Source organism: Mastomys coucha, unplaced genomic scaffold (assembly GCF_008632895.1).
Source record: "Mastomys coucha isolate ucsf_1 unplaced genomic scaffold, UCSF_Mcou_1 pScaffold9, whole genome shotgun sequence".
Taxonomy (NCBI): domain Eukaryota; kingdom Metazoa; phylum Chordata; class Mammalia; order Rodentia; family Muridae; genus Mastomys; species Mastomys coucha.
In genome coordinates this window covers 55,861,480-55,888,765 of record NW_022196915.1, presented here as the reverse complement: position 1 = coordinate 55,888,765, position 27,286 = coordinate 55,861,480, and the positions used below count along the sequence as shown (strand labels likewise).

The 27,286-nt window shown below is 42.3% G+C and overlaps 1 long non-coding RNA gene across 1 annotated transcript; it reads left to right on the top strand.

Moving 5' to 3' along the window:
* Positions 1–9,857: 9,857 nt before the first annotated feature.
* On the top strand, positions 9,858–24,374 carry LOC116085101. Its single transcript, XR_004116424.1, has 3 exons — positions 9,858–9,948; positions 18,718–19,223; positions 24,141–24,374. It is a non-coding gene; the product is annotated as an uncharacterized LOC116085101 (long non-coding RNA).
* The last annotated feature ends 2,912 nt before the right edge of the window (positions 24,375–27,286 follow it).

The following is a 27,286-nucleotide window of genomic DNA, read 5'->3' as shown; positions in this document are numbered from 1 at the left end:
ATATATCATATACATATAATGCCATGGCCTTTGTTCTTATTTGTCTTCTTCCCCCACTGCCACTTCCTATACCCCATGCCTTCTATTTTGTTTCCTTTCCTCAAATTGTCCCCTAATGGTTTTTATGTCACATGAATTCCAGCAACTTCTGCCCCTTTCCCTTAAAGTTTTTTTCTCCCTCATCTTGTGGTCAGCTTTCTACACTCATGGCATAAACCATTTTAGATTTTTTTCATATAAAAGAAAAAGTATGACATTTTCTTCCTGACAGGCTTATTTTGCTTAACCTAATAATCACTAACTCTATTCATTTTCATACAAATACAATTTTATTTTTGTTTAGAGCTTAAAAGAATATGTACCTAACACATTTTCTTTATCCATGCATCCATTAATGGGCATGGCTGGTTCCAGATCTTAGTTATTATGCACGATGGAACATTAGCATAATGGGTGTGTGGCATGGCTGACTTAGAGTCTGTCAGCGTGTACACATAGAAGTCTTACAGCTGAGTCACATGGTAATTTTATTTCCGGTGTTGTGAAGAACCCTCACACAGGCTTCCATAATGCCATTACCACTTTACATTCCCCTCAGCAATGATTTTTTTTTCCATTTATCCTCACCAGTATTCATATTTTTTTTCTAATGATTGCCATTCTGAACCAGTAAGAGGAATTCTGAAGTAGTTACACATGTATGAAGACGACATAATGAAACCATTCTTATGTGTAATTAACATATGCTAATGAGAAACTGCTCTTTATTCATGTTTCCCTGATGTTTAAGGATGTTGAGTATATTTTCAAATATTTACTATTTTTCTTTTGAGAATTCTCTATTCAGTTCATTGGCTCACTTATTGATTGATTGGTGTGAGTTTTTTTGTTTGTTTGCTTAATTTTCAAAGTTCTTTATACAGTCTGGAAACTAATCTCTGGTCCCATCTGTACTTGACAAAGATTGATTTCTAATCTGTAGGCTGTATCCTCACTTTGGTGATTAGCCCTATTACTGTGCAGAAGCTTTTTAATTTCATGCAATACCATTTATTGATTCATCCCTATGCTATTGGAATCCTTTTTAGACAGTCCATACCTCCGTATACATTTTGAAGTGGTTTAGCATTGCTTACAGATTGTTAGTTAGATCTTATACTGAAGGGTTTCAGATGCTACATCTCCTTTAACATTTGAAAATGAAATAACAAAAGATATTAAAAAAACCTTTATAAATAATGTATGTGTTAGTTGCAGCTCTTCTCTGGTAGTTTTATGGAGTTCTGCTGTAAGTCCACCTGGCTAAGTGGTCTTTAGCTGGAAGCCTTTCCTGGCTGTCTTCGGCTCCTTGCTTGTAACAGATCTGTTTGAGTTATTGCTCTCTTCTTGGGGTAAACGTGGTGTTTCAGATGAATCTATGAATTTATCCATTTCTTTTAGGTTTTCTTTCTGTTTTGTGATAAAATAATATTCTTTTTTAATTTAATTTTTTTGTTACTTATTCACTTTCCATCCCATTCACTGCCCCCCTCCTGGTCACTCCCTCCCACAATCCTTCCCCTCTTCCCCCTCTTCTTCCCTTCTGAGTGGGTAGTAGTCCCCTGGGTATCCCCTGAACCTTGCCACAAATCTCTGTGAGGCTAGGCACTTCCTCTGCCACTGAGACCTGACCAGGCATCTCAACTAGTAGAACATATCCTACATACGGTCAACAGCTTTTGGGATAGCCCCAGTTCCAGTTTAGAACCCACATGAAGACCAAGCTGCACATCTGCTACATGTGAGCAGGGAGGTCTAAGTTCAGCTCATGTATGCTCTTTGGTTGCTCTTTGGTTCAGACTCTGAGAGTCCCGGGGGTTCAGGTTATTTCACTCTGTTGGTCTTCCAGCTGAGCTCTTATCACCTTCGGAGCCCACAATCCTTTTTCCTATTCTTCCATAAGAGACTCCAAGCTCCATCCACTGTTTGCCTGTGGATATCTGTATCGGTCTGGGTCAGCTGCTGTGTGGAGCTTCTTAGAGGATGACATGTTCCTGTCTGCAAGAGTAATAGAGCATCATTAATAGTGTCAGGGATTGGTGTTTGTCCATGGGATGGGTCTCAAACTGGTCCTGTTATTGGTTGGCCATTCCCTCAGTCTCTGCTCCATCCCCTATGCCTGAATTTCCTGTAGTCAGGATGGTATTTGCTTAGTTATAAGTGGATATTAGCCATAAAATACAGGTATTGTGCTATACTCACAGACCCAAAGAAACTAAACAAGGACCAAGCAAGAAAGCTTGAATCTCAGTTAGAAAGGGGAATAAAATATCATAAGAGGCAGATGGAAGGAGGGAACTGGGAAGTAGGGGGACGGGAGGGGAATGGGGGTTCAGGATCAGGTGTGAGGAAGGACAGGAGAGATGACTAGATGGCCACAAAAATGGAAATCTGTAACTGATGGGGGTGAGAAGGTAGAGGGCATCTCCAGGATGAGACAGAGACCTAGGAGAAGAGAGGCACCCATGAATCAGTGAGGGTAACCTTAGTTATGACTCACTATACTATACTGGGGATATAGAATCTGAAGAGGCCACCTCCAATAGTAGGGAGCCCAGTGAAGCAATAGAGAGACACCAACACACTCACCAAACTTTCAGCCCACCTTTTAAAGATTTAATGTATGTGAGTACACTGTTGCTCTCTTCAGACACACCATAAGAGGATGCTGGATCCCTTACAGATACTTATGAGCCACCATGTGGTTGTTGGAAATTGAACATGAGTACTCTGGAAGAACAGTCAGTGCTCTTAACCACTGAGCCATCTCTTCAGGTCCTCCTTTTAGGTTTCCTAACTGAATCAAGTATAGGGTTTTCGAACTATTCCTTTAGAGTGTTCTGCATTTCTTTGGTATCTGTTGTGATGTTTACCTGTTCATCTCTGATTCTTTTATGTTAACTTGGGTCTCATCTCTTCTTTTTCTTTGTAAAGAACCATCTCTTGGGTTTGTTGGGTCTATTATATCACCATCAATTTATACTGTAGACACATGTAAAAGAGAAATACTAGAAGGATACACTGAACACTGGTAAGAATTGGGAGAAGGGTTATGTGGTGGCACTATTAGGAGGTGTGGACTTGTTAGAAGAAGTGTGTTGCTGTGGGCATGGTTTTTAAGACTCTTGTCCTTGCTGCTTGGAAGCTAGTCTTCTCCTGTCTGTCTTTGGATGAAGAGGTAGAACTCTCAGCTCCTGCAGGCCCTTGTCTGTCTGGATACTGCCATGCTCCCGCCTTGATGATAATGGACTGAACCTCTGAACCTGTAAGCCAGTCCCAATTAAATGTTGTCCTTTATAAGACTTGCCTTGGTCATAGTGTCTCTTCACAGCAATAAAACTCTAACTAAGACAGGTAATAAATGGGTTGCGAACTGGGAGGTGAAAGTCAAGAGTGCAGAGAGACTTTGTGGGTGTGATTAAGTTAAATGATAAATCCTTTTTGCATCTTAAAATGTTGTTCTTGTTGGAAAGCATCCAGTGAAACTCCATTGGAAGTGTTTAAGTCGTTAAATCCCCACTTGTTTATAGGAAATTGTAAAAAATTCACAGTAATTACAAAGAGTGTCCTACCAACATACTGAGTACATAGCTTCTGGATCAGTCTTGAGGTTGTGAATGGAGAGAAGAGACATCACAGTTGAATCCAATATGTAAATGATCTACATTAAAGGTGGGCCAGAGATAAGAACGAGCTCATGTAAAGTGCAAGAACATTAGGAGATTAGAAGACCATGGCAGTTTGGGGAGTTTGGCATCTGCCTTTCACAGGACTTGGCAGAAGCCACCAGAGCTTTGCAGGATACTCATCAAAATCTTTGGGAAGTTGTGGGGTTCTAGTGCTTAACTATATGCAGAGAAAGGCTCTGTTTGCTTTGACACAGTCCAAGAGTCCTCTAAGAAAGAGAGTCTCCATTGAAGAATAGATTAGATGAAACTGGCTTGTGAGCATGTCTGTGGGGACTGTCAGGACTTGATAGTTGAGGGCCCATCTCATTGGGGGAGATGGCCTGGGGCTATCTAAGAAAGCTAGCTAGTGTTCCTCCATTGTTTCTGAAGTGTAAGCTAAATTAACCCTCCCTTCATTTTTTCTTTTAATCAGAGTGTTCTATCACAGTGTACTGGCTGGTTTTGTGTGTCGACTTGACACAGGTTGGAGTTATCACAGAAGGGAGCTTCAGTTGGGGAAGTGCCTCCATGAGGTCCAGCTGTGGGGCATTTTCTCAATTAGTGATCAAGGGGGTAGGGCCCCTTGTGGGTGGTGCCATCCCTGGGCTGGAGGTCTTGGGCTCTATAAGAGAGCAGGCTGAGCAAGCCAGGAGAAGCAAGTCAGTAAAGAGCATCTCTCCATGGCTTCTGCATCAGCTCCTGCTTCCTGACCTGCTTGAGTTCCAGTCCTGACTTCCTTTGGTGATGAACAGCCATGTGGAAGTAAGCCAAATAAACCCTTTCCTCTCCAACTTGCTTCTTGGTCATGATGTTTGTGCAGGAATAGAAACCCTGACTAAGACACACAGCAAGACAAACAAACTAGAAAGGATTTCTAAAGGGTCAGAGGAAATGATGGCACTCAAACATCTACGGTGACTCAGAAGAGGACATGGGGCCTCTGCTTCAATAGTGAGTGACTCAGCCACATATTGAATGGCATTATACTCTATGGCCATTCACTTAGCTGAGGCTAGCAGAATGTCCACATGTGTCCTGGCCCTTTCTTTAACCTGAACTGCTCACATGTGTCTCCATTTCAACATATGGATGAAGATCACAGTATGGGATTCACAGAGAGGTAGCTGTTCCATGAACTTCAGTGTAATCAAGAGTACAGCACTAATACATAAGAAAATAGTTCTAAATACAATGTGCTTAAGACGAATGAAATAAAAGCAGCGTTTTAGAGTTGTCATACACTAAATCATTCAGGAGACTTGCATCCCCTGGGTGTGTGAGAGCTTGTCTGTTTGAACACGAAGCAGCATTCATGAAAACCTGGTGGCAGTTCATTCCAATACAGTAGTTCCCAAGGACCTATTGAAATCTGTGCAGAGAACAATTTGTTTCTGGCATTCGAATTATTTTTGCTTTATTGTGCCTGCATTTTATGGCTCTTCTACCTCTTCCTTTGTAATTGGTTTATCACTGTACCTTTTAATTTGCTGATAATTATCTACAGTGGGTTTGAGAACAAACAAACCCTTTTAACGAGGCTGCCATGTCAGCAGTCCAACAAATTAACCCCAACTAAGTCTATGAATTTTTCCTTCTGGAAAATGTTAAAATGACAGACTGCTCATAGCTCTCCCTCCTGCTTCTCAACTTATTTTCTGATCTTTGATTCTTTTACAGAGAATTCAGGCATCAAGTGGCTTGGAGCAGTGGCTCAGCCATGAAAGCACTTGCCTTGCAAACAGGAGATCAGTCCCTCAGAATTCACGTAAGAGAATCCTGGTATAGCAACATGCTCTTGCAATCTCTGTGCAGGTAGGGAGAGGGTGGTGAGTCTCTGGGTCTTGTTGGCCAGCCACTGTCATTTACCTAGTGAGTTCCAGGCCACTGTGCTAGAATCTTCTCTGATGGATGGTACTGAAAGATGGGCCTTGAGGAAGCTATCAGGGTTACATGAGGACATTAGGATGAGGTTTCATGGTGGCATCCGCGCCTTTATAAGAAGAGGAGAAGAGGACAAGCTGTCTGTGATGCACTCTGCAGCAGGAAGCCTTCATCATTTTCTTGACTTCCAAGCCCCCATAAATATGAGCTAGGTAAGCTGCAATTCTTTGTAAATTGCCTAGAATATGGAATTTCATTATAGCAACAGGAAGTAGACTGAGACACAGACTAAGTAAGTTTTACAATTCCTTTCTTTTGGCAAGCTACCAACCTCATAAAGAGGGAAAGTATAATCAAGAGAATTGCTGGCCTTCAGAAAAACCCCAGATGTGGCCTCCTTATAGCTATTGGCATAGTATTAGTCAAATGCCTTCTTTGGACCAGAGTGTGACTATAGGGGTGTGAAGAACATGGGTCCTGGTCTGTACAGTTTAGATTTATCCCTAGTTCTATGGACAGATCAAAACATACGGTCAGAGAGAAAACGTGAGGGTGCAGATCTGTGTTAGGAACTTAGCCAATGGGAAGGTCTTGGGAAGCTTTCCAGAGAGCATGACCCCCCAAACCCAACTGTGAACAGTAATATTGGTTATAGCACAAGTTCTACTATTGGACTCCTCACACTGGGGCTTGAACTTTGGTATTTGTGTTTTAAGTGCCTTATTATCTCAGGTAGGTTCCCCCACCCTCATTTCAACTCCATCCATGTCATCAAATGATTTTGGAGTGTGATTTGTGATTGTCATTTTGTTTGCTAGCATATTTTTCTTCATCCATTGAATATCATAATGGGACATTGAAGAAGCCAGAACTAGAAACTGTTCCCAGTTGTGATTATTGCCATGAGATTGTTATTCTTGGCATCTCAGATTCTCTAAATGTTTCCTTCATGGTTCAAACTCTGCCAACCTAATGCAAAACAGATAGTCTTAAAATAAGGGTTCTTGGGGGCTGGAGAGGTGACTCAGCAGTTAAAAGCACTGACTGCTCTAGCAGAGGTCCAGAGTTTAATTCCTAGCAATCACATGGTGGCTCATAACCATCAATAATGGGATCTGATGCCCTCTTCTGGCAGGCAGATGTGCATGCAGATAGAACATACATACAATAAACAAACAAACAAATAAACATACAATAAATAAATCTTTAAACAAAACAAAAACACAGAAATTCTCAACCTGTGAATTGGGGATTAAACAATCCTTTCACAGGTGTAGCGTATTAGATATCCTGCATATCTAATTATTAAATAAATTAATAAATAAATTAATAAATATGCAGATATTTATATTACAATTCATAACAGTAGCAAAATTATAGTTATGAAGTAGCAACAATAATTATATTATGGTTGGGGGTGGGGGAATCACCACAACACGAGAAACTGTACTAAAGGACCACAGCATCAGGAAGGTGGAAAACCACTGGTCTTTAAAGAAGAAACCAAATAGTGATTTCCAACAGTTTTGTCACCAGTAACTCAATCCATCTGTTTTTCTCCTTTGTACAAACCGGATTTTAAGACATCAGTGTGTCTCATGTCCTGAAGGCTGATCTCAAGCTCACTGGGGAGCTGGGGATGACCTAAATTTCTCATCCTGTGGCTTCCACCTCCTAGATGATGGAATTGTGAGGGTGTGTCACCCTGTCCAGTTCTTTGTAAATGTCAGGTAAGCACTCTATCAATTGAGCTCTATCTATGGCCCAAGAGCCCAAAAGACATCCCCATTAGTGTTTAATAATTAACAAAAATTATTTTTGACATACCATTGCCAAACAAAGTTTTCAATTAGCATAAAATACCTAATTGGAATTCACCAAATTTAGCAAAAATTAAAAAAAATAAAATAAAACTTAACCAGCATGTGTTAGAACTGACTATAAGCCATACACTACCCTAAATGCCTTGCCCATATCCCATCCTGTGACTGGTCCCAAACAATGCTGGGACATGGTCAGATACAATCATGATACATTCATGACTAACACACAAACATAGACTGGTGCTACCTACTGTGCTTGCAACCCAACCAGACTTCAATTTTAAAAGCTGTATCTGAGTCTGGACTGACAACTCAGATAGTAAAATGCTGGCCTTTCAGGCTTGAGGATCTGAGCTTCATCTCCCAGGCATCTGACCATTCATCCATCCATCCTTCTATCTTCAAAGAAGCAGGCAGATATCTGATTAGCCTGGTATACAGAGAGATAGAACTCCAGGACAGCCAGGGCTATTATACAGAGAAACCCTGTCTCAACAAACAAACAAACAAACAAACAATTTAGGGCATGGTGGCACCTGTTTGTAATCTAAGTTCTGGGGAGGAAGACAGGCAGACCCAGGGGGCTTGCTGGCCAGTTCTTACAAGTCTGTGTGAGCTTCAGGTTAATGAAGGTGGACAGCACCTGAGAAGTGACAACTGAAGTTGCTTTGTGGCCTTTGCATGCCCCAACAAACACACACAATGCTTGCACACATGCATATACTTGCACTCACATGTATTTGAACATAGACTGCACACATGCATACACACACAAACACACACACACACACAGAGACAGAAAGACAGAGAGACAGAGACAGAGACAGAGAAAGAAAGAGAGAGAGAGATTGAGAGAAAGAGAGAGAGACCTATTTGAAAGGGAAACACTCCTGTCTTAGCCTGTGATCCAGCAAATATGTATTTAGGACATCTGTGGTAACTTTGTTTACCTAAGTATTTCTAATCGCAACCCTGGGCCTAAGACAGCGGGACATGTAAACCCAGCTCTTCAAGCTTTCTCGGGATGGGTTTCTGGCCCAGTGGACCATAACCACTGCTTTAAAGAACAGGATTTCCTTGAAGTAAAGTCTACTGAGCACCAGGCAGGGCACACCGTGTTTTGAGAACTGTTCACGCAGCCATTCCAAACTGCTTTTGTCAGGAAGTCCAGCCATTACTCAGATCTGAACATCCATAAACATGAAAGCCGAGCACCCCTTAAAACAAATGAGAACGGGATCAACATGATTCTTCATGGACAGTAAATAGATAATGGGTAAGAAGATGTTGCTTTAAAAGAATTTGTACAGCCAAACCAAATACACAGGGCGGCAGTCATGACAACTCTGATGGCAATCAGGTAAGGCAAGAGTTCCTGATCATGTGTAGAGCCAAATCACTCACCAAAAGTATGACAGTGTCCTAAGAGAGGATGGGCTGATCAAGGGCAACTCACCTTGTGCTGTGTTGTCATGTTTTACAAAGGGCCACCTCCTTTCCAATTGTGTTATGAATATGAGACACCTTACCAGGAAGGTTCTCTGCAGATCACGAGCTCCTGTGCTGGTTATTACAAAGAATCACACACAGCATGGCTTAAAATTCAGAGACACACTCTCCCACTCCGTCTCCTTACCCTCTCTCTGGAGACCAGCAGTCTGAATTTAGGATGTGTTCAGCACCAACGCCCCATCTAGAACTTTCCTGGCCATATGCCAGCTTCTCCTGTTTGCTGGTAGTGCTTGGCCATCTTGGAATCTGCCAATATTGTCCCATGTCACCTGTACGGCCTTTCCTCTGTGTGAATCTGTCCTCATGTGGCATTATCTCACCATGTCTTTCTCAAGCCTCCTTAAACGGACGCCAACCATACTGGATTAACCACCTACCCTGGTTAGCTGTGGTGTTATCTTACCTAATGACATGTGCAAGGATCCTGTGCCCAGAGAGGTCACAGTCTGAGGTTCTGGAGAGGCAGGGAGAAGGTTTTCAACATACTTTTTGAGACATAACCCAATCCATTATAGGTATTGTCTTTGCAATAGGCTCTGATCACCAGGTATGGTGGTGTACATCTACAATACCGATAGTAAGAGGCTGAGGCAGGAGGATCGCGAGTTCAAGACCATTCTGAGCTGCTTTGTGAAACCTTATCTCAATAATTAAAACAAACACATAAACTGGAACAAGCCAATGACCTTTCTAGCCATCACTGCTTTGTATTGGCACAGCCTCCAGTTCTTCAGGCACTAAACAGCAACTTGTTCCTCACCTTCAGCCCATATGCAGTCCAGACAATTTGTTACATGTTACTATATATTGTATATCTCGTCTTTTTTTTTTTTTTTTAGTGTTGGGGGCTTGAACCCAGGCCCTTGGGTTCATAGGACAACACCCTACCCCTGAGCTATACTTCTAACTGAAGTGTTTGCATTATGTTGTTTAGATTTTGTTCCTGGAGCTGCAGATTGAAGCCTGGACCTTAAGCATCAAGGCTAGTGTTATAATCTCCTCCTGATTTGGTTGCAAACTCTATGGTAGGTGAAAGATTCTTACTGAAACTTACTTCTCCTGAGGCTCTTGAAACAGCAATTTCATATTGACAGGAGCATCTGTCTTTACACAGCTTGATACTTTCCAAACTTTGCATACATTTCTCAGCCCGGTTCTTTCCAGTTGCCCTGTGTGGTCATGTAGATTGCTGACATAGCCTGCTCTCACATCGAAGACGATGAGGTGACGTGACAAGGTGATGAGAGAGTGGCTGGGATGGCTGCCAGCCTCCTTCCATTGAAAATTTCTTCTTGTTCCTTTCATTCCTAATGACTAGATTATTAATGAGCCAAAACTCCTCCTTCTTGTCAAGGTAGGGAGGAAGAGAGGAAAGGGGGAGACACACAGGGATTCATCTTCTCCATTAGCACAGTAGGCTGAAAGCAAGGCACAGAGCCACTGGCATCCCCCTGCCCTACATCCACTCTCAGTCTCTGTTTGCTTTTGCCTTTGAGATTATATCACCTGTAGCCCAGATTAACTTCTCTATGCAGCCAGACCTTGAATTCCTGATCCTTCTTCCTCCACTCCTGAGTTCACAGATCCATGTTACCACATCTGGTCTCTTTTCAGTGTTGGAGATAAAACCCATGAATTCATGAAGACTAGATGCTCTCCTTTTTTTAATATACAACAATGACAAAGCATCTCTATGTGGCTTAAACTTAAAGCTTGTTGTGGACACTTCTTCCCCCATCTTTCTTTTCTGGGCATCACTAGGAGAGCTGGGAAAAGCTGTAATTTGCCCATGGGAAAAGAGAGGAGAGAGAGAATGAGACTAGGAGGAAAGAGGGCAGTAGAGAGAATGAGAGATACTGATGCTAAGAAGAACCAGTCAGCAGGTTTTCTCTAGGAAGCTGACAGCACAAAGTATGACTATGGCCACCTGTTATTCCTCAAGGGTATATTTTAGCCAGGCTTTGTGACCTGCTGTCTCTTCTTGGTATCTTTGCCTTCAGACTCTCTCTGTTCCTATACAATGAACATCACTTATCGGTGACTGGTAAGGTCCACTGAAGATTTAATTAGGTAGAGGGAGAAAGAGATAGAGGGAAGAGAGAGAGAAGGAGAGAGAAGAGAATGTAAAGGAGAGGAAAAAGCAGTAAGTAGAATAATTTAAGCTGCCTAGAAATACATATATATTTTATATGAGTGTGGTGATTTGATAAGAATGGCATCCATTGGCTTCCATATTTGAATGTTTCATTTCCAGTTAGTGTACCATTCAGGAAGGATTGGGAGATGTGGCCTTGTTGGGATTGGTATGGCCTTGTTGGAGGAGGTGAGCCACTGGGGATAGGTACTGAGGTTTCAAAACCCATGTCAGATGCCCAGTCTCTGTCTCTCTCCCTCTCTGCCTCCATCTTGCAAATCAGATATAAATTTTCATCTACTGTTCCCTCTGAAGTTGTAAGCAACCCTCTAATTAAATGGTTTCTTTTATAAGTTGCTTTATTTATTATTATTTATAATGTGTTTTTTATTGTTCACAGCAACAGTAACTAAAACATTGTGTGTGTGTGTGTGTGTGTGTGTGTGTGTGTGTGTCTGTGTGTACATATAGCCATACAGACATCTGATTGTTTATTGGGACAAGGTCTTGCTGGTCCTGGCTGACCTGGAACTCATTTTGTATCTGATGCTGACGTCAAACTCATGGTGATTCTCCTACCCAAGCTTCCAAAGTTCTTGGATGACAAGCATAAGCCACTTTTCTCTTTGGTAGTACGCAAAGTAGTTTCCAGCACCATGACTCTAATCAGTGGGGTAAAGTGTCTAGCTTCACACCAGCTTGACTTCTCTGTGTATGATGACATCAGAGAGTGCTATCGATCAACAGGTATAGTAGTCAGGGTGTAGAGAGAAACCAATAGCTTTGGCAATAGTCAGTGATCTTTGCTGAGGGCTGGGGGCAGGTTTCATGGGAACCCTTTGACCAATGACTCAGCAAGGATATAACCCATCCTGGCACTGGAGGTTTTGCCTGGTGGCATGGGATGTCTAATTGGGGCATTGTCTTCCTCATTACATGGCTGTCACCCATAGCACACAGCTATAAATCCTGCAATCTACAACAGCGACCTGCCTGCAAGATATACTGGTACAAAAATGGCACACATGCTATAGAAATAACCACACTTTGATTAAATTTAAGGCCCACTCCATGAGATAGACTCCACACCTGACACTGCTAAAGTTGTCAAAAACTAAAACTAGATAGATTGTGAGTCTATGGAAGAGTTAATACTTTCATTCTGCTAAAGGAACATAGCAGTAAATGACTCCTACTGACATGCTGCTGTACCTCAGCCTTTTCACCTTCTCTTTCAACCATCATCAGAGAAGCTGCTTCTTGAGGTAGATGGGAGCTAACTCAGGCTCACAGCTAGACAATGTGTGGAGAGTAAGAGACACTGGAGCACTCAGTCCTAAAAAGATGTCATCATCAAACCTCCCCCCTCAAGGCTCAGGCATCTATGTGAAAGAGAAGGTGGAAAGATTGTAAGAACCAGACAGGAGCGAAACACATAGAAACACACAAGGATGTTGGCAAGATTCACATGACCTGCACAGGTTCAAGACAAATGCTCCCCCAGCATTGAGAACGGGGAGTAGACACAGGGTTCCACTCCTAACTACAAAGCTTTTGGCAATTGTTAGCTGCTTGGAAAGGGAAAAAAAATCTGTTTTCCACAGGAAAAGTGTCACTAGGTATATCAGTTACACTCCAGGGCAGGCCTCATGACCAGCAGTAGACGGCCAACACAAAATGAAGTCTATGGTTTTTGGTGTGTGTGTGTGTGTGTGTGTGTGTGTGTGTGTGTGTGTGTATAGCCCCGGCTGTCCTGGAACTCACTCTGTAGACCAGGCTAGCCTTGGACTCAGAAATCTGCCTGCCTCTGCCTCCCAAGTGCTGGGATTAAAGGCGTGTGCCGCCACCACCCGGCGGCATTGTGGACTTTTTATTTCACTTGGGAAATTTTTTTTGTTGTTTTATTTTTTGTTTTCTTTGACTTTCATGTTATGATTTTTTTTTTTTTTGAAAGAGAGAAAGAACACAATTGGGTTGGTAGGGAGGACCTGAGAGAAGTTAGGAGAGGGGAAAATCATGGTCAAAATATATATGAAAGAATTAATAAAAAACCCAAACGCGAGCCACCACACCAGACTTAGGAGTGCACTCTGTGTCATGAGCAGGGCAATGTGTCTTTGGAGACACGTTTTTGAGAAGGTATGACCTGCTAAGCTGGCCATTTAGTCTTTTCAAAGACGTGATAAGGGGCAGGTTTAGACTGCAGTCTCAGTTTGCAGTAAGATCTCAGCTTCTGGGAGCCCACGTGACACCTCTGTCTGCACTGGAAACAGGGGGCTCCTCTTAGGCAGCTGCAGCCACAGCGGCCAGCCTTTGTCACGGTAACTCTCTTGCTACACAATTTGGCCGGTGAGGGCTCCCAGCTCTTGCTCTTCTTCAGTGTCTTTGAGAAGCACATGGACTGTCCCATGGTACAGAGCAACCCTGGCTGAACCTCTCCTTCCACAGCATGCTCAGCCAAGCCAATCAGTCTATCCCCCTCTCCCATCGCCCCCACCACCACCATAGGGATATGTTTTCTGACTCTGCCAGAGTGGCATGTAGGAACGAGCCGATTCGTCTCCAGAATGCCCTAAAGCTCGTTTCCCTCTACTGCTTCTGTTGGAGTCTTTGACTCCAGAGATTCGGACTTCATATCACTTACTAACCCACAACTTAACCAATTAACCTTCTAGATTCAATCACAGTGTTATTATATGATTTACTCCAGTCTTTTCTTTCTAATCAAATCTTATTCCTTCTTCTGAAATGACCAGAAATACAAGACAATAGCCAAGTACCCATGACTTCCCAGGTTATGGTTAACCTTGGTTTCTGGGTTCTGGTGCAGTGCAGGACCTGGAAGGCTCTCCCAGATCCCCCCTGCCAAGGCTGCCTCTCCACGTTTTGTCTATCATTGGGGAGACATACAAATATGCGTGTCTCCCCAGTGTTCCTGAATTATTCTCTTTATAGCTGGTTAAGGTCAAGGCTAGGAGAACAAAGGACCCAATTAGAAGAAACACCATAAACAAACTTTTGAGGGTCAGCTGTCCTGGGCTTCTGTGCATGGGCTCCGTGTTAACTGTTCGCTATCTCCTGGGAAGAGGGCTTCCGTCAAGGACAGTCAATTCTGTCTTCTCCAAATAGCAGATTAAGAGGAGCAACAAAGTAGCCTTTGGGGATGACTGGACTAGTAATGTGGATGGCTGCCACTACAAAGCAGGGAGATCCATCGATTGGAGGATTCTTCCAGTTTTAGAAGTCCAAGACTCTGAAATAACGATGATTTTCCATTTATGTTTGAACCAGATTTAAGGAGTTTTTTTTTTTTTTTTTTTTTTTAAATTTAAGGAGCTTTTGTAGGTAAAATAAAATAAAACAACAACAACAACAAAAAACCACTTCTGAAAACAATGTATCACTGTCAAATGGTGGTGGGGGCCAGATCACCTAAGTGCTCCTAATTCATCAACTTCTAGGTGGCCATTCTAAGAAACTCACATGATCATAGATGGGAATAGTCTTTGTTAATTATACTACCTTACCTTCTGAGTTAGAGTCCTTCAGTGAACCTGAAACTGGCTGACCAGGGAGTCCTGAGGAATCCCCCCATCTCTGCCTCCCCAGCAGAGGAATTATAGGCATGAGCTCCTATGCCTGGCTTTTAAAAATTATTATTATTACTGACATTATAATATAATTACATCATTTCTCTCTTACTCTCCCTTCCTTCCAACCTTCCCATGTCTTACTCCTGGCATTTTTTTTTAAATTCATGGTCCCCAATTTTTATTAATGGTTGTTAATCCACACACACACACACACACACACACACACACACACACAGAGAGACACACACACACTCAGACACAGACACACACACAGACACAGACACACACACACACAGACACACACACACTCCTAAGTATTACCTGTTTGGTCTGTATAATGTTATTTGTATATATATTTTCAGGAGTGACCAGTTGGTAATGTATAGGCACTGGTGTGCTTTGCGCTAGGGAAGATTACCTCTCTTGCTGTCAGTGTTCCTTCGCTGTTTGCAGTTCTATGTGTAGGATTGAAGCCTTGTGGGCTTTCTTACATCTATTGTTGTTTTCCTTGTTCAGCTCATATTTAGGCAGTCATGTTGACTTTATGGGCATGGCCTCTGACATTCCTAGGAGACACAGTCTCACAGTTCTTAGAATCTCCCTCACTCTTAGAGTCCTTCTGCCTCTCTCCCTTGAGAGAGGGAGCCCTCTATCCCCCGAGGCTTAGGTACAGTGGGGTGTTCTATAAATGTATTCATTGGGACTGGTTCTTCCTTTTGATTGGTTGTGGTCTTCTGTAATGATTTCTATCTGTTGCAAAGAGAAGTCTCCTTGATGAGGGGGTGAGAACTACTCTTGTATGGGGGTATAAGGTCGGCTGTTTAGAATGTAGTTAGAGACTGTGTTGGTTTAGTTAAGTGATGATTGTAGTTCTCCTCCAAGATCCATGACTTCACTAGTCCTGAGTAGTTGCCTGGGTTTACTGGGTTACCAAGGTATGCATGCCACTACTGCATCCTTTGTGTTATTGTGCCGTGTTGGTCTTGTTGTGGTTCATAGGCATCATTCTGAAGCTTGCATGATACAGTCTTCAGGGAGGAGTCATTCAGGTCAGTTCCAGCTCAGGGGCCTTCTGTGCCTTGTGTCTGAAGTACATGTTTTTGTTGTTTGTTGTTTTGTCTTGTTTGTCCTGAGTTCTGGGAGTTGAACTTGAGTTCTATCGTCTCTACAGTCCTCTATAGACACGTCTCAAAGACAATGGTGGATGAGGAACAGAGGTTGCAAAAGAAGAAGAATAGATTGGTTCCTGTAGAACTCAAGGGGGCCAGATGGACCAGGATGGCATATGCCTGGTGCTGTTTGGAAGCTGCAGTCTGTTGGAACTGGAGGTCATGGTGAGATGATTGTCCCTGCTTCACTGAGTCTCATTTCCACCCAGCAGCACATCTTCTCCTTCCTCACAAGGCAGTCTTTCTCCAGGTCACTTTCCAAGGATGTGGGAGTAAAATCTGTAGGATCTCTGGAGGGTTAGGCTTGAAGGCCACATAATGTCACTTCTGCCACCATCTCTTAGCCGAAGTAAGTCACAGGGCTCTTCCAGGTTTGAAAGATGAAGAAACAGCCTCCACCTTGTGAGGGTTGAACCTTCTTTCTAGTGAGTTGCATTGCAAAGAAGTGCAGATGTGGGGCTGGAAAAAGGTGTGGCCATTTTGATTTTGCATTCCACCTCAATGTGCAGACCTGACTGCTAATCTTCCACCATACCATTTGCTCAGTCCTTGGTCTTCCCTCTCTAAACCAATGAGAATTTGAGCTTTCTGGTGGCTCAAGTAAAAACCTTGGATTTATTCTTGACTTTCCCTCCCCTCACATGCCACATCCTAGACATTAAGAGGTGACATTGCTACCAGATAGAGACACATGTAATATTTTCTTTCTTTTTTCTCTTCCCATCCTGTTGCTTGTGGCCTGGTGTGAGCCACCATCAATTCCAAGTATATGTGTGGATGGCTTCCAAATTGTTTTCTTTATGTTTGTTTACCTTTGCAACAATCCCTGAAAGAACACAATTAGGCCACTTGTGATAAACTGAATAATAGTCCCCTAAATTGAGCCCCTTACAAGGATGCCTATATCCTAATATTTACAATCAGTAAATGTGTCACTTACATGACAAATGGACTTTGTTTATATAATTCAAGACTATTGTTCTCATAGAACATGAGCCAAAGAAGGAGGCTCTAGAAGGAAGAGAAGACCTGGAAAGAGACTCTCTCCCCTAGCCTCCAGAAGAATAATCCTTGAGAGCTTGATGTTAGCTCAGGGAGACCACGAATAATCCCCTCAGCTACTGAAGGACAATTTGGTTCTTTCTGTGTTTTACCGATTATAAAGAAAGCTGTTATAACCAGTCATATCTGGGGTTTTGTGAGGATCATGCAATTTATTTATTTTCATGTGTATGTGTGGTATGTGTACATGTGTATGCACGGAGGCCATAGAAGAATGTCAGGTATTCCACTTTATCATTCTCTGCCTTATTCTTGGGAGAGAGTCTCTCACTGACCCTGTCTCCATTTTCCATAGTGTTGGAATTATAGGTGGGCTATGTGGACCAGACTGACCTCAAACTCACAGAGATCTTGCCTCTGCCTCCTAGTGTTGGGATTAAAATCATGTGCTTCCATGCTTTTTAGGTGGGTGCTGGGCATCTGAGTGCATGTCCTCTTGCTTGCTCAGCAAATGCTCTTATCCTTTAATCAATCTCCACAGTCAGTCTCTCTTCAACAACACTGTAAAATTCTCAATAATTCTAGGGCTTTATCTGCACAGTACTGTTCTCTACACAAATAAACATGCCAACTATGGGTACTGTTCTTTATTTCCTTCATGTTTTTATATCTTTTTGTTCTTTCTTTCCTGTCTTGGAGAGACTCCCAAAATTTGTGAGCCAAAGAGTATACTCTCTCAAGGAGAGAAGTTTCAGTTTCATGTTTGAATTTCATGTTCAAATATTTCAAGACATTTTATTTGGGTAAGAGTATTCCTTTATACTATTAGCTTGCTGGATAGTTTTGTAAAGTGATTATAAAAGGAAGAAGTGGACCCCTAGATTCTGCAACCTATTGTTCCCAGGTAAACTAGATCTAAATCATGGCATTGAACAAGTGTGGGAAAGAGCAATACAGGAAATGTGAAGAGAGAAAGCTGTCCTTATGTCATGACTCGGGGTGGGGCTTTAAATGCACTGTGGGGGACTCTAGGTCAGGCTGCTGAGTTTACCCACAGAAGAGAAAGGTTTCAAGTAGAATCACAAGCCCTGTAAAAACACCTGGGAGACTGAAAACAAAAAGCATGTAGCCTGTTGAGAAGGAAGGTAACTGGTTTGAGAATACACCATCCTGAGTATGAGAGTGAGCAGTCTTCCCAGGAAGGGGCTCAGGGAGAGGTCAAAGACAGGAGTCAAGGCGGTCTTGACAAAAGAGGTTCAACCTTCCAGCCTGGCACATGTCATTAGCCAAAGTTTTGCTGGCACTGGGTTGGAAGAGAAACACTGGCTGGGTGTGGGGAGACAACTTCCAAGATAAACCTTCTGTTCTAGCTTGGCTTTGCCTCGCTGAGGTATAGAGCTAAGAAGATTGGGATGAAAGTCCTCCTTCATGTCCCTGGTAGTCACAAGTTTCCTGGGTCCACCAGCACTTGTACTCAGCAGAAGAGTGTCATGTTGAAGGAGGTAGGTCTGGAGACAGACAGGGAGATTGGTGACTAATCATGGTTTCATCACTTACTGGTCTGCAAGACCTTTGGAAGATAATCAATTTTCTCTAAGATTCTGCTTTTCAATATAAACAGAAGCGATAATGGTTACTAGGGTTCTTGTCTTCCTAACGCAGTGGTTGGGAGGATTAGCTCATGGGATTCACCTACACTGTTATAGATGATGCTTAGATATAGAAGATACCTTTCATATTCCCGTGCTTCTGGTCATAGGGCTCCTCTATCTTTAAATGGCTCCAGCTTTCTTGCAGAGCCAGTATCCTCTATAAGCCCAAAGACAGCTAGAACATTCTTTTCACACTCCCAACTCAAACTTAAAAACTTACTTCTCTTTTAATCTTTTATTTCAGGAGAATGATGGAGTCCTAGTGCCCCTTTGGAGTCTGAGGGATTCCCTCTTGGTGAACAAGAATGGCTGACAAACTCAGACATCTGGTCAACCTGGCTTCTTCAAAGTTTGTGGAGAAAAGTAGACAACAGCTTTTCAGAAACAAATTGCCCAGAGTCAAACTCAGATTTGTGTTGCCACAGAATGGCAGCACTAGATGGTTAGCTTCAAATGTAGGGCAGGCAACTCCCCTGTGTCTGAAGTCTGGCTCCCACTCAACTCTGCCATGGCCACTCAGTAACAGGAGTCTTCTAACCACATGGTTTCCAGATGCCTCACCTGTAAAATGAATATGAGGGTCCTGCATTTTCTAAAGCCGTCATTGACACTGCTGATACTTCCTTCCTCTGAATAAACGCAAGCTGCTAGCCTCTTGATTAGCAGAGTAAGAACAGATGAGAAGGACTCCTGGCTAGCACTGGGGATTAGCTACCTTTTCCACTTCTGGGATAACTTTTGGATTGTGCAGTAAGTAGGTTGTCTAGCCAATTATGAATACAACTGCTTAGGGCCGTGAGGACTGATCTTCCAAAAATGGCTCTATGTACAGTGCTATTGTACTTGTGTAATATGTACCATTTTTGTGATCTGATTGTGATAACATGGTACATGCTGGGAAATGCCCATGTGCTCTAACCAATGTGTGCTGTTTGTGATTGTCAGACCTCGTTGATTTATTTGTTATTCCAGTCACATGTCTGTCTGCCTCTGACTGTCTCTGTCTCTCTCTTTCTGTCTCTCTCTCTTCCTCTCTTCTCCCCACAGCCCCTTTTGTGAGATAAGGTTTCATTACATAGCCTTCGCTCTCTTAGGACTCACCATGTAAACCCGGCTGGCCTTGAACTTGACACAAATCCTCTATTTCCTTACATCCTCTGTCTGCCTGTTCTGCCTATTATAGAACATTAGAAACTGTGCTCTTTATTATCATAGAAGTTTCTGCTTCTTCCTTCTGCCAGTTTTTGCTGGTCCATTTTGGATGATCTTTCCTTAGGTGTGTAACTGTTTACAACAGCGGAATCTTCTTGTATCAGATTCTCTGGAAAACTGTAGTGTTCCTCGTTCCGTTTTCTTTTGATGTAGTTGATTTATGATGTCAGCACAGTTGTCTCTATTTTCTTTTGGTTGTTATTTGCAAGGATTTTCTCATTCCCTCCTTTCACTTTCAACCTGTTACTGCATTTGAATCTCACACAAGCCTCATAAACGACATACTGTTGTATCATGTTTTCTCCTTAGTTCGGTTCTATCAGTCTCTGTCTCTCTGTGCATCTACCCCCATCACCTGCCATGTTCATGTGTTTTGTGAAAATCTGTGAGTGTATATGCATGCATGTGGAGGCCGGAAGTCCACCTTGGGTCTTGTTCCTCAGTTGCCATCTATCCTGCTTTTTGGAGACCAGACCTTATCAACTATTCTATGCTGGCTGGTCAGTGAACCCAAAGCTCTGCCTGACCCTGCCTCCCCAGCACCAGGGTTGCCAGAGTGCTATCATGCTTTGAAAGCACTTTAAAGTGGCTTCTTGGAGTCAAACGCAGGTTCTCTCGATAATAGGCATTCGACTGTCTCTGTTTTAAGCCAAGCTTGCTGGTACAGGCTGATAGTTCCATCTACAGGGGAGACTGAGGCAGAGGGATTGCCCATTCAAGGACTTGCTGTAGTCAAGAATAAGTCCAAGGCTAGGTGGGGCAACTAGTACCTCTCTCTCTCTCTCTCTCTCTCTCTCTCTCTTTCTCTCTCTCTCTCTCTCTCAAATGCACAAAAAGTAAAAAAGAGGATCTGGGATAGAACTCACTGAAAGAGCACTTGCCTAGCACATGTGAAACTCTAGGTCTAATCCCCAGTAAAACACCATGTACACACACACATATCAGCCATCAATCCTTCTGCTGTAAAGCCTATGTGTTTGACAGATGTACCATAATAGATATTCACTATCACAGTATCACAGAAGTTTTCCTGCCCTAAAGTTCCCCTACTCATTCATCCTTCCCTGACTTCCATCCTCCAATCACTGGCACCCTCTGACTGTTTCCCTCCTCTTCCCAGTGTAATCAGAATCACACAGCTCTTTCATTCTGCCTTTTACTTAGTGGTGTGCATTTAAGTTCTCTTCACGGTTTGGTGGTTCATTTCTTTTCATACTTTAATAATAGTTGGGCCAGATAGATGCACCGTGGATACATGTTGGAGCACCATAGTTGCTTCTGCTCTTTGCAAATTAAGAATTAAGGTGCTAGAAACATTCATGTACATGTTTTGCTGTGGGTGTGAGTTTTCAAATCAGTAGGATAAATACCTGGGCCCCATGGTCTAGCTTTTATGAAGATACAGAGCATTATTCTAGGGAATAATGGTATTATTTGCACTCCCACACACAATGAATAAAGTTCCTATTCCTTCAACCCCTCATTTGTCTTTGATATTGTCACCTTTTTAGATTTGAGTAGTTCTAATAGGCACATAGAAATATTTCCTTATTGTTTTGCTTGGAAGTTCTCTACTGGCAAGTGATCCTTACTTTTTTTTTGTGCGTATTTGTTAACATTGTCTTTTAACAGGGCACATAATTTTAATTTTAATATAATACAAAATCATTTTTCTCCCTTCATGGCTTGCCATTTTGATGTTGTATCTAAAAATGACAAATCAAAGGCTGTATAGATTTTCTTCCAAAAGTTCTATAGTTTATCATGATTTATTTTGAGTTAAATTTTGTGGAAAGTGGAAAATCTATGGCTATATTAAAAGCCCCCACTTTCTCTTATTGTTTCAGCTCCATGTACTGAAAAGCCCTTTCCCATAGAAGTATCTTTTTCATTCTTTTGTTGAAGAGCAGTTGACTATATTTACGTGGGGCATTTATGTGGCTCTGTGTGCTGTTCTGCTGTCCCGCCTCTGTTCTTTTTCTAGCACTACACTGTCTTGGTCACTATCACTTATATTCAGTCTCAAGGCCAGACAACATCAGTCCTCAGACTTTATTCTTTGGTCCATCACTGTCACCTCATCTGGGGCTTGCTTTCCCATTGTATTTTACATTTCCTAAGCTCAAGCTCAGTTCCTTATGGTCAGACTTTAAGTTGATCATTTGTTGTATGGCAGATAAAGTTGTATTAGCTTCATTTCTGCTGCTGTGATAAAATACACTGACAAAAGGAACTTGAGGGAGAAGGGCTTGTTTATCTCAAATTTGCAGGTTGCAATCCATCATGGTGGTGAAATCACAGAGGCAGGGGCGTGAAATAATTGAAAATGCTCTGTCTTCAGTCAGAAGTAAAAATGGATTCATATCAGCCTACACTCACTTTGCTTTCTTAGTTTAGAATCCCTGAACAGGAAGTGGTACTGCCCACAGTGGGCAAGTTTCCTGCCTCAATTAACACAATCAAGATAATCATCCAAGACATGCCCACAGTTCAACTAGAATACAGAATATCTCATTGAGATCCCTCTTCCAGGTGACTCTAGACTGTAAAATTGACAAAACTAGCTTGTACAGTAGCTAAAATCATCATTAGCTTAGATTAGCTTGAAAAGTTTTTTTTTTTTTTTAAGTTACTTTAACTTTTCTGTTTGGAAGTCTCCTAACTGAATTTTACATGTGGTATAAATAAATTATTACTACTATTATTGGACATCGGAATTCTTAGAGGGAAAAATAACATTGTTTGGAAAAACATTTTGATAAGCTGCTTAGGACAGAAGGCAGAACATAGGGAGGGGTGAGCCAAAGATAGACAGACAGACAGACACACACACACACACACACATACACACAATGGTAGAAATATGTCCCACTTGAACCAAGTATAGGACTCTGTGGTCTCAAGGAGAGAATTCAGAGAGGTACAAAATCCACCACACTTATGAATACTTTGTACAAAAGCTTTATTACATTTGAGGAATTCAAGGAACACAACTCCATTTTTACTCCAACACTGAAGAACAGAGCCAGCATTAATGTGAACAAGAGGAGAGGAATTAGCAGTCATCTTGTTGAGGGTCTGGATTTTGTCACAGCATAAATAATAGCTTGAGATAAGTTTATATGGATCTCAAGAGACATCAGTAAAGACGGCAAATACGTCACACCAGAATCTCCATCACACCAACATCTCCACCACACTACCATCTCCACCACACTACCATCTCCACCACACCAGCAACTCCATCATACCAGCATCTCCACCACACCAGCAACTCTATCACACCAGCATCTCTACCACACCATCATCTCTATTACACCAGCAACTCCATCATACCAGCATCTCCAACACACCAGCAACTCTATCACACCAGCATCTCTACCACACCATCATCTCTATTACACCAGCAACTCTATCACACCAGCATCTCCACCACACCATCCTCTCTATCACACCAGCATCTCCATCACACCAGCATCTCCATCACACCATCATCTCTATCACACCAGCATCTCCACCACACTATTATCTCCATCACATCAGCATCTCTATCACACCAGCATCTCCATCACACCATCATCTCTATCACACCAGCATCTCCACCACACCATCATCTCCATCACACCAGCATCTCTATCACACCAGCATCTCCACCACACCATCATCTCCATCACATCAGCATCTCTATCACACCAGCATCTCCATCACACCAGCATCTCTATCACACCATCATCTCCACCACACCATCATCTCCATCACATCAGCATCTCTATCACACCAGCATCTCCATCACACCAGCATCTCTATCACACCAGCATCTCCACCACACCATCATCTCCAACACATCAGCATCTCTATCACACCAGCATGTCCATCACACCATCATCTCTATCACACCAGCATCTACATCACACCAGCATCTCCATCACACCATCATCTCTATCACACCAGCATCTCCATCACATCAGCATCTCTATCACACCATCATCTACATCATATATCACAGAAAAAAAGGCTGCTATTTAACAACTATGTGAAACTCTTCATTTAGATTGGAAAAATCTTACTTGTTTCTGTCAGCACTAGAAACATAGCTCAGCTATTAAAAGTTTGCATGGCTCTTACAAAGGACCAGAGTTCAATTCTCAGCATCCATATTGGGTGGTATACTACTACCTAGGGTTGTTGGCTTTTTCTGATTTCCTCTATGTAGTTCAACTTCAGGGTTTTTTTTTTTTTTTTTTCCACATGGAGCACTGGCATACAAATCCTCTCCCAGGACTGGGAGGCCCTACTGAAAAACCAATCAATATGTTTCATTTTTGTTTTCTGTATAAATAGTTGTCTTATCTGAAATGACCTTTTACCAAGAGCTAATAGTTATAAATTTTGCAGCTAGACATGTTTAGAAATGCCTCTCAGCTATTTTTGTTGATTTATTTTCTTTGTCTTTAGTTGTGCAATTCAGTTCTGGACATGGAGGCAAGCAGTTCTGGTCTCTGGTCCACCAGCCGATGATTTAAGCTCTGAGGACAGAGTCCTTCTCCTATGGGAAAGGCCCCAGTGGGCATACGTGGAGGCACAGCTCAGCCAGGAGAGATTACTACATCTGGGAGGCTTGACTGCATTTCTCTTTGTGATAAGTTTTGACGCATTTCACCCCAAGTATTTCTGAAATATATCTACCTACCCACAGACTTTTCTGCAACAGTGACTCTATGTGCAAAGGAGGGCTCATCTTCTGGCATATTAAATGGTCACCAAAAAAAAAAATCCAAAGAAAAATTGGAGTATAATTTGATGCGTCGATAGAACTTCATTCGGTTGTCACAAAATCTGAAAGAATGTGTATATTTTAAAAATAAGGAGGGTGTGGAAGGCAGGCAGAAGCGTTGCCTTTAAGGGGTCCCTACTGTGAACTGTCAATTCTTTGTGGACTAGTACGTGCTGGCTTTCGCTCATTTAAACTTTAGAAAATCTTTGTGAATAAGGCACCTTTACTCTTCCCTGAAGATGAAGATTCTGAGTCTCAGTCAATCTAAGGCCACATGACTAATGTGAAGCTACAACTAGGGTGCCCCATTGCTCCAAAGACACACCCATTCTTACACACTTATACCATGTTATATGCACAGAAATTGATGCTATTACTAGCTTAGTAATGCACTTTGAACAATAGCAACTGATTATACATATTATAACATAATAGTATATGCAATTAATAGTATATAACATAACATATCTTTGTTTTATACTACATATCTATTTTGTAATCATATACGATAATAATGTGATCAAATCTATATGAAGATATTTTTGTCCTTTGTCCCAGGACCCCTGGATGACTCCCTTCTGAATTGGGGAAGTTATCATAGATGAACCAGTGCAGATACATCACCATCCCTGTACATCCTTCTGCTTCTGCAGCAGACCTCTCAGGATATCCATCTCCTAGGCAACAAGATACATGGCTCCACTACTTATAAGGATTCCAAGAGCAGACTGCAATCACGAAGGCCTAGGGTGTAACACCAAGCAATCAGACAACCAGACTTACTTTCCACAGAGGCAGAACCAAACTTATATGCACTTAGAAATAGAAAAAAAGAGTTGTTCCCCTCCTCAAGCCTCCAAACTCTGTTGCATGTTTTCACTTTTTTCCCCTATTCTAATCATTTAAAAAATGCTTACTCATTTTAAAGAGTAAATGATTCATTGTGCTTCATTCATTAATTTCCCCAGGAATGCTCCTTTTCTTAACTGGTAGTGAACCTTTGGATTTCTGGGGATGAGGGTGGAGAGTGGAACTGGGAGAGATGAGGGGAAAGAGAAGAAAAAAAGTATGATCAAATGTATGCAAGAATAAAATTTTCAAGGAATAATACATTATTATTACATCAAGGAAAATTACATTATTAAAAGATAAGAGGCTGGAGAGTTGGGCCAGAGGTCAAGAACACTGTCTGCTCTTACAGAGGACACTGGTTCAATTCCCAGTACCCACATGTTTGTCTAAAAACTGTAACTCCATTTTCGAGGGATCTGAAATCCTCTTCTTGTCTCTGTGGGCACCAGGCACACAAGTAATGCAGACATACATACAGACAAAACACGCATACCCATAAAATTAAAAGAAATAAAGAAGATTACATTCCTCTACAGGGTGTAATCTCACATATCAGTCAGTACATAACAATTAGTCAACCAATCAAGGATCTCTGTTGTCCCTTGCACAATGGCTTGTTTCCCTTCAAATCATAGATAGAACCTGTTGTACTGATATGATTTAATGAGCAGCAAAAGGATGTTCCTTTAACATAGGAATACTTGAAGCTCAAAGAAGCTGGGAGGAGTGGGTTTGCCTTATAGCTAGCAGGTCATCTAACCCTGGCAGCAACCCAAAGTGTCTGATGTGCCAGGGAAAGTAGTGTCCGCTCCCCGCTGTGCACTTATCATGTAAAGTCTGAAACTGAGCCCTAAACTTCTCTGCAGAATTGTAGAACAGGGATAGGGATGGGCAAGAATCTCAGAGGTACATGGTACACATCCATTCTTATAATCTCCTCACCAAATAGTATTCTTTCCTTGGATAGAAATCCCACAGTAGCCCAGTGATTTCCAGGCATTGATAATCTGACCATTTGTGGATTTCCTAGGACAACACATAAAATGTCCAAATTCTCCTTCTACATGACCCCTGGGTTCTGATCTTACTTCCCTAGCTTAACTGGCTCTGGTTTTTTTTAGCTTTTTCCTCGTGCCTCAATTTCGTGCCCAATTATGTTCTTCTGAACCCGCTGTGATGCCTTTCAGAATACCATGCTTAGAACCAAGCCTAGGACTCCAGCAGTGGTCTGGGCTCATTTGCTCACATCCCTGATCATTCATTCAGCAGTCACATGGTTGCTTGGTGTAAACTGACCAGGGGCAGGGGCTACTTAACTCCACTGCTTGGAAATATCACTTTTGTTTGCTGTCAAAAAAAATGAAATGAACTCTGGTCTTGAGGAACACCTAGTCAACTAGGTCCTCTGAGTCCTTTCCCATGGCTTCCTGGGAAATCCTGTGCCTCATGCTCCACTGAATAAATGCTTCTGTGTGAAAAGCTGGCCTTGTTTTTCTGCAAAACCACCCTACTTCTCTGGGATGTTTGCCGGCACAGGATCTTATAAAAACCCACTAGGGTTGTAACAAGGACACCTTCCCTCAGATCCCAGGCCAGCATTTGTTCCTTCCTGAAGTCACAGTTGACATGCCCCCGGCCTGTGTCTAATAAAACCTAATCTCCAGGACGTTGGAGCCATCGCTCGATTGTTCAGGGGTCAGTGGGGAGCCAAGGAGAGGAGTCTCATGTGTGTATTAAGATGCTTTAAGAGGCAGTGGAAAATTACCCAGCCTGCTCTTCCCCCTCTCTCTGGACTCCGCCCTCTCCTTTGCTCTTCCCATGAACTGGTGTGGAGGAAAGAAAAGCAATAACTGTTACATGGGACCAGGCTGAAATCAAGGCCTATATGGAAGAGAGGGGGGAGGGAGAGAGGGAAAGAGGGGGAGAGAGAGAGAGAGGGAGACAGAGGAGGGAGAGAGGGAGAGAGGGAGAGAGG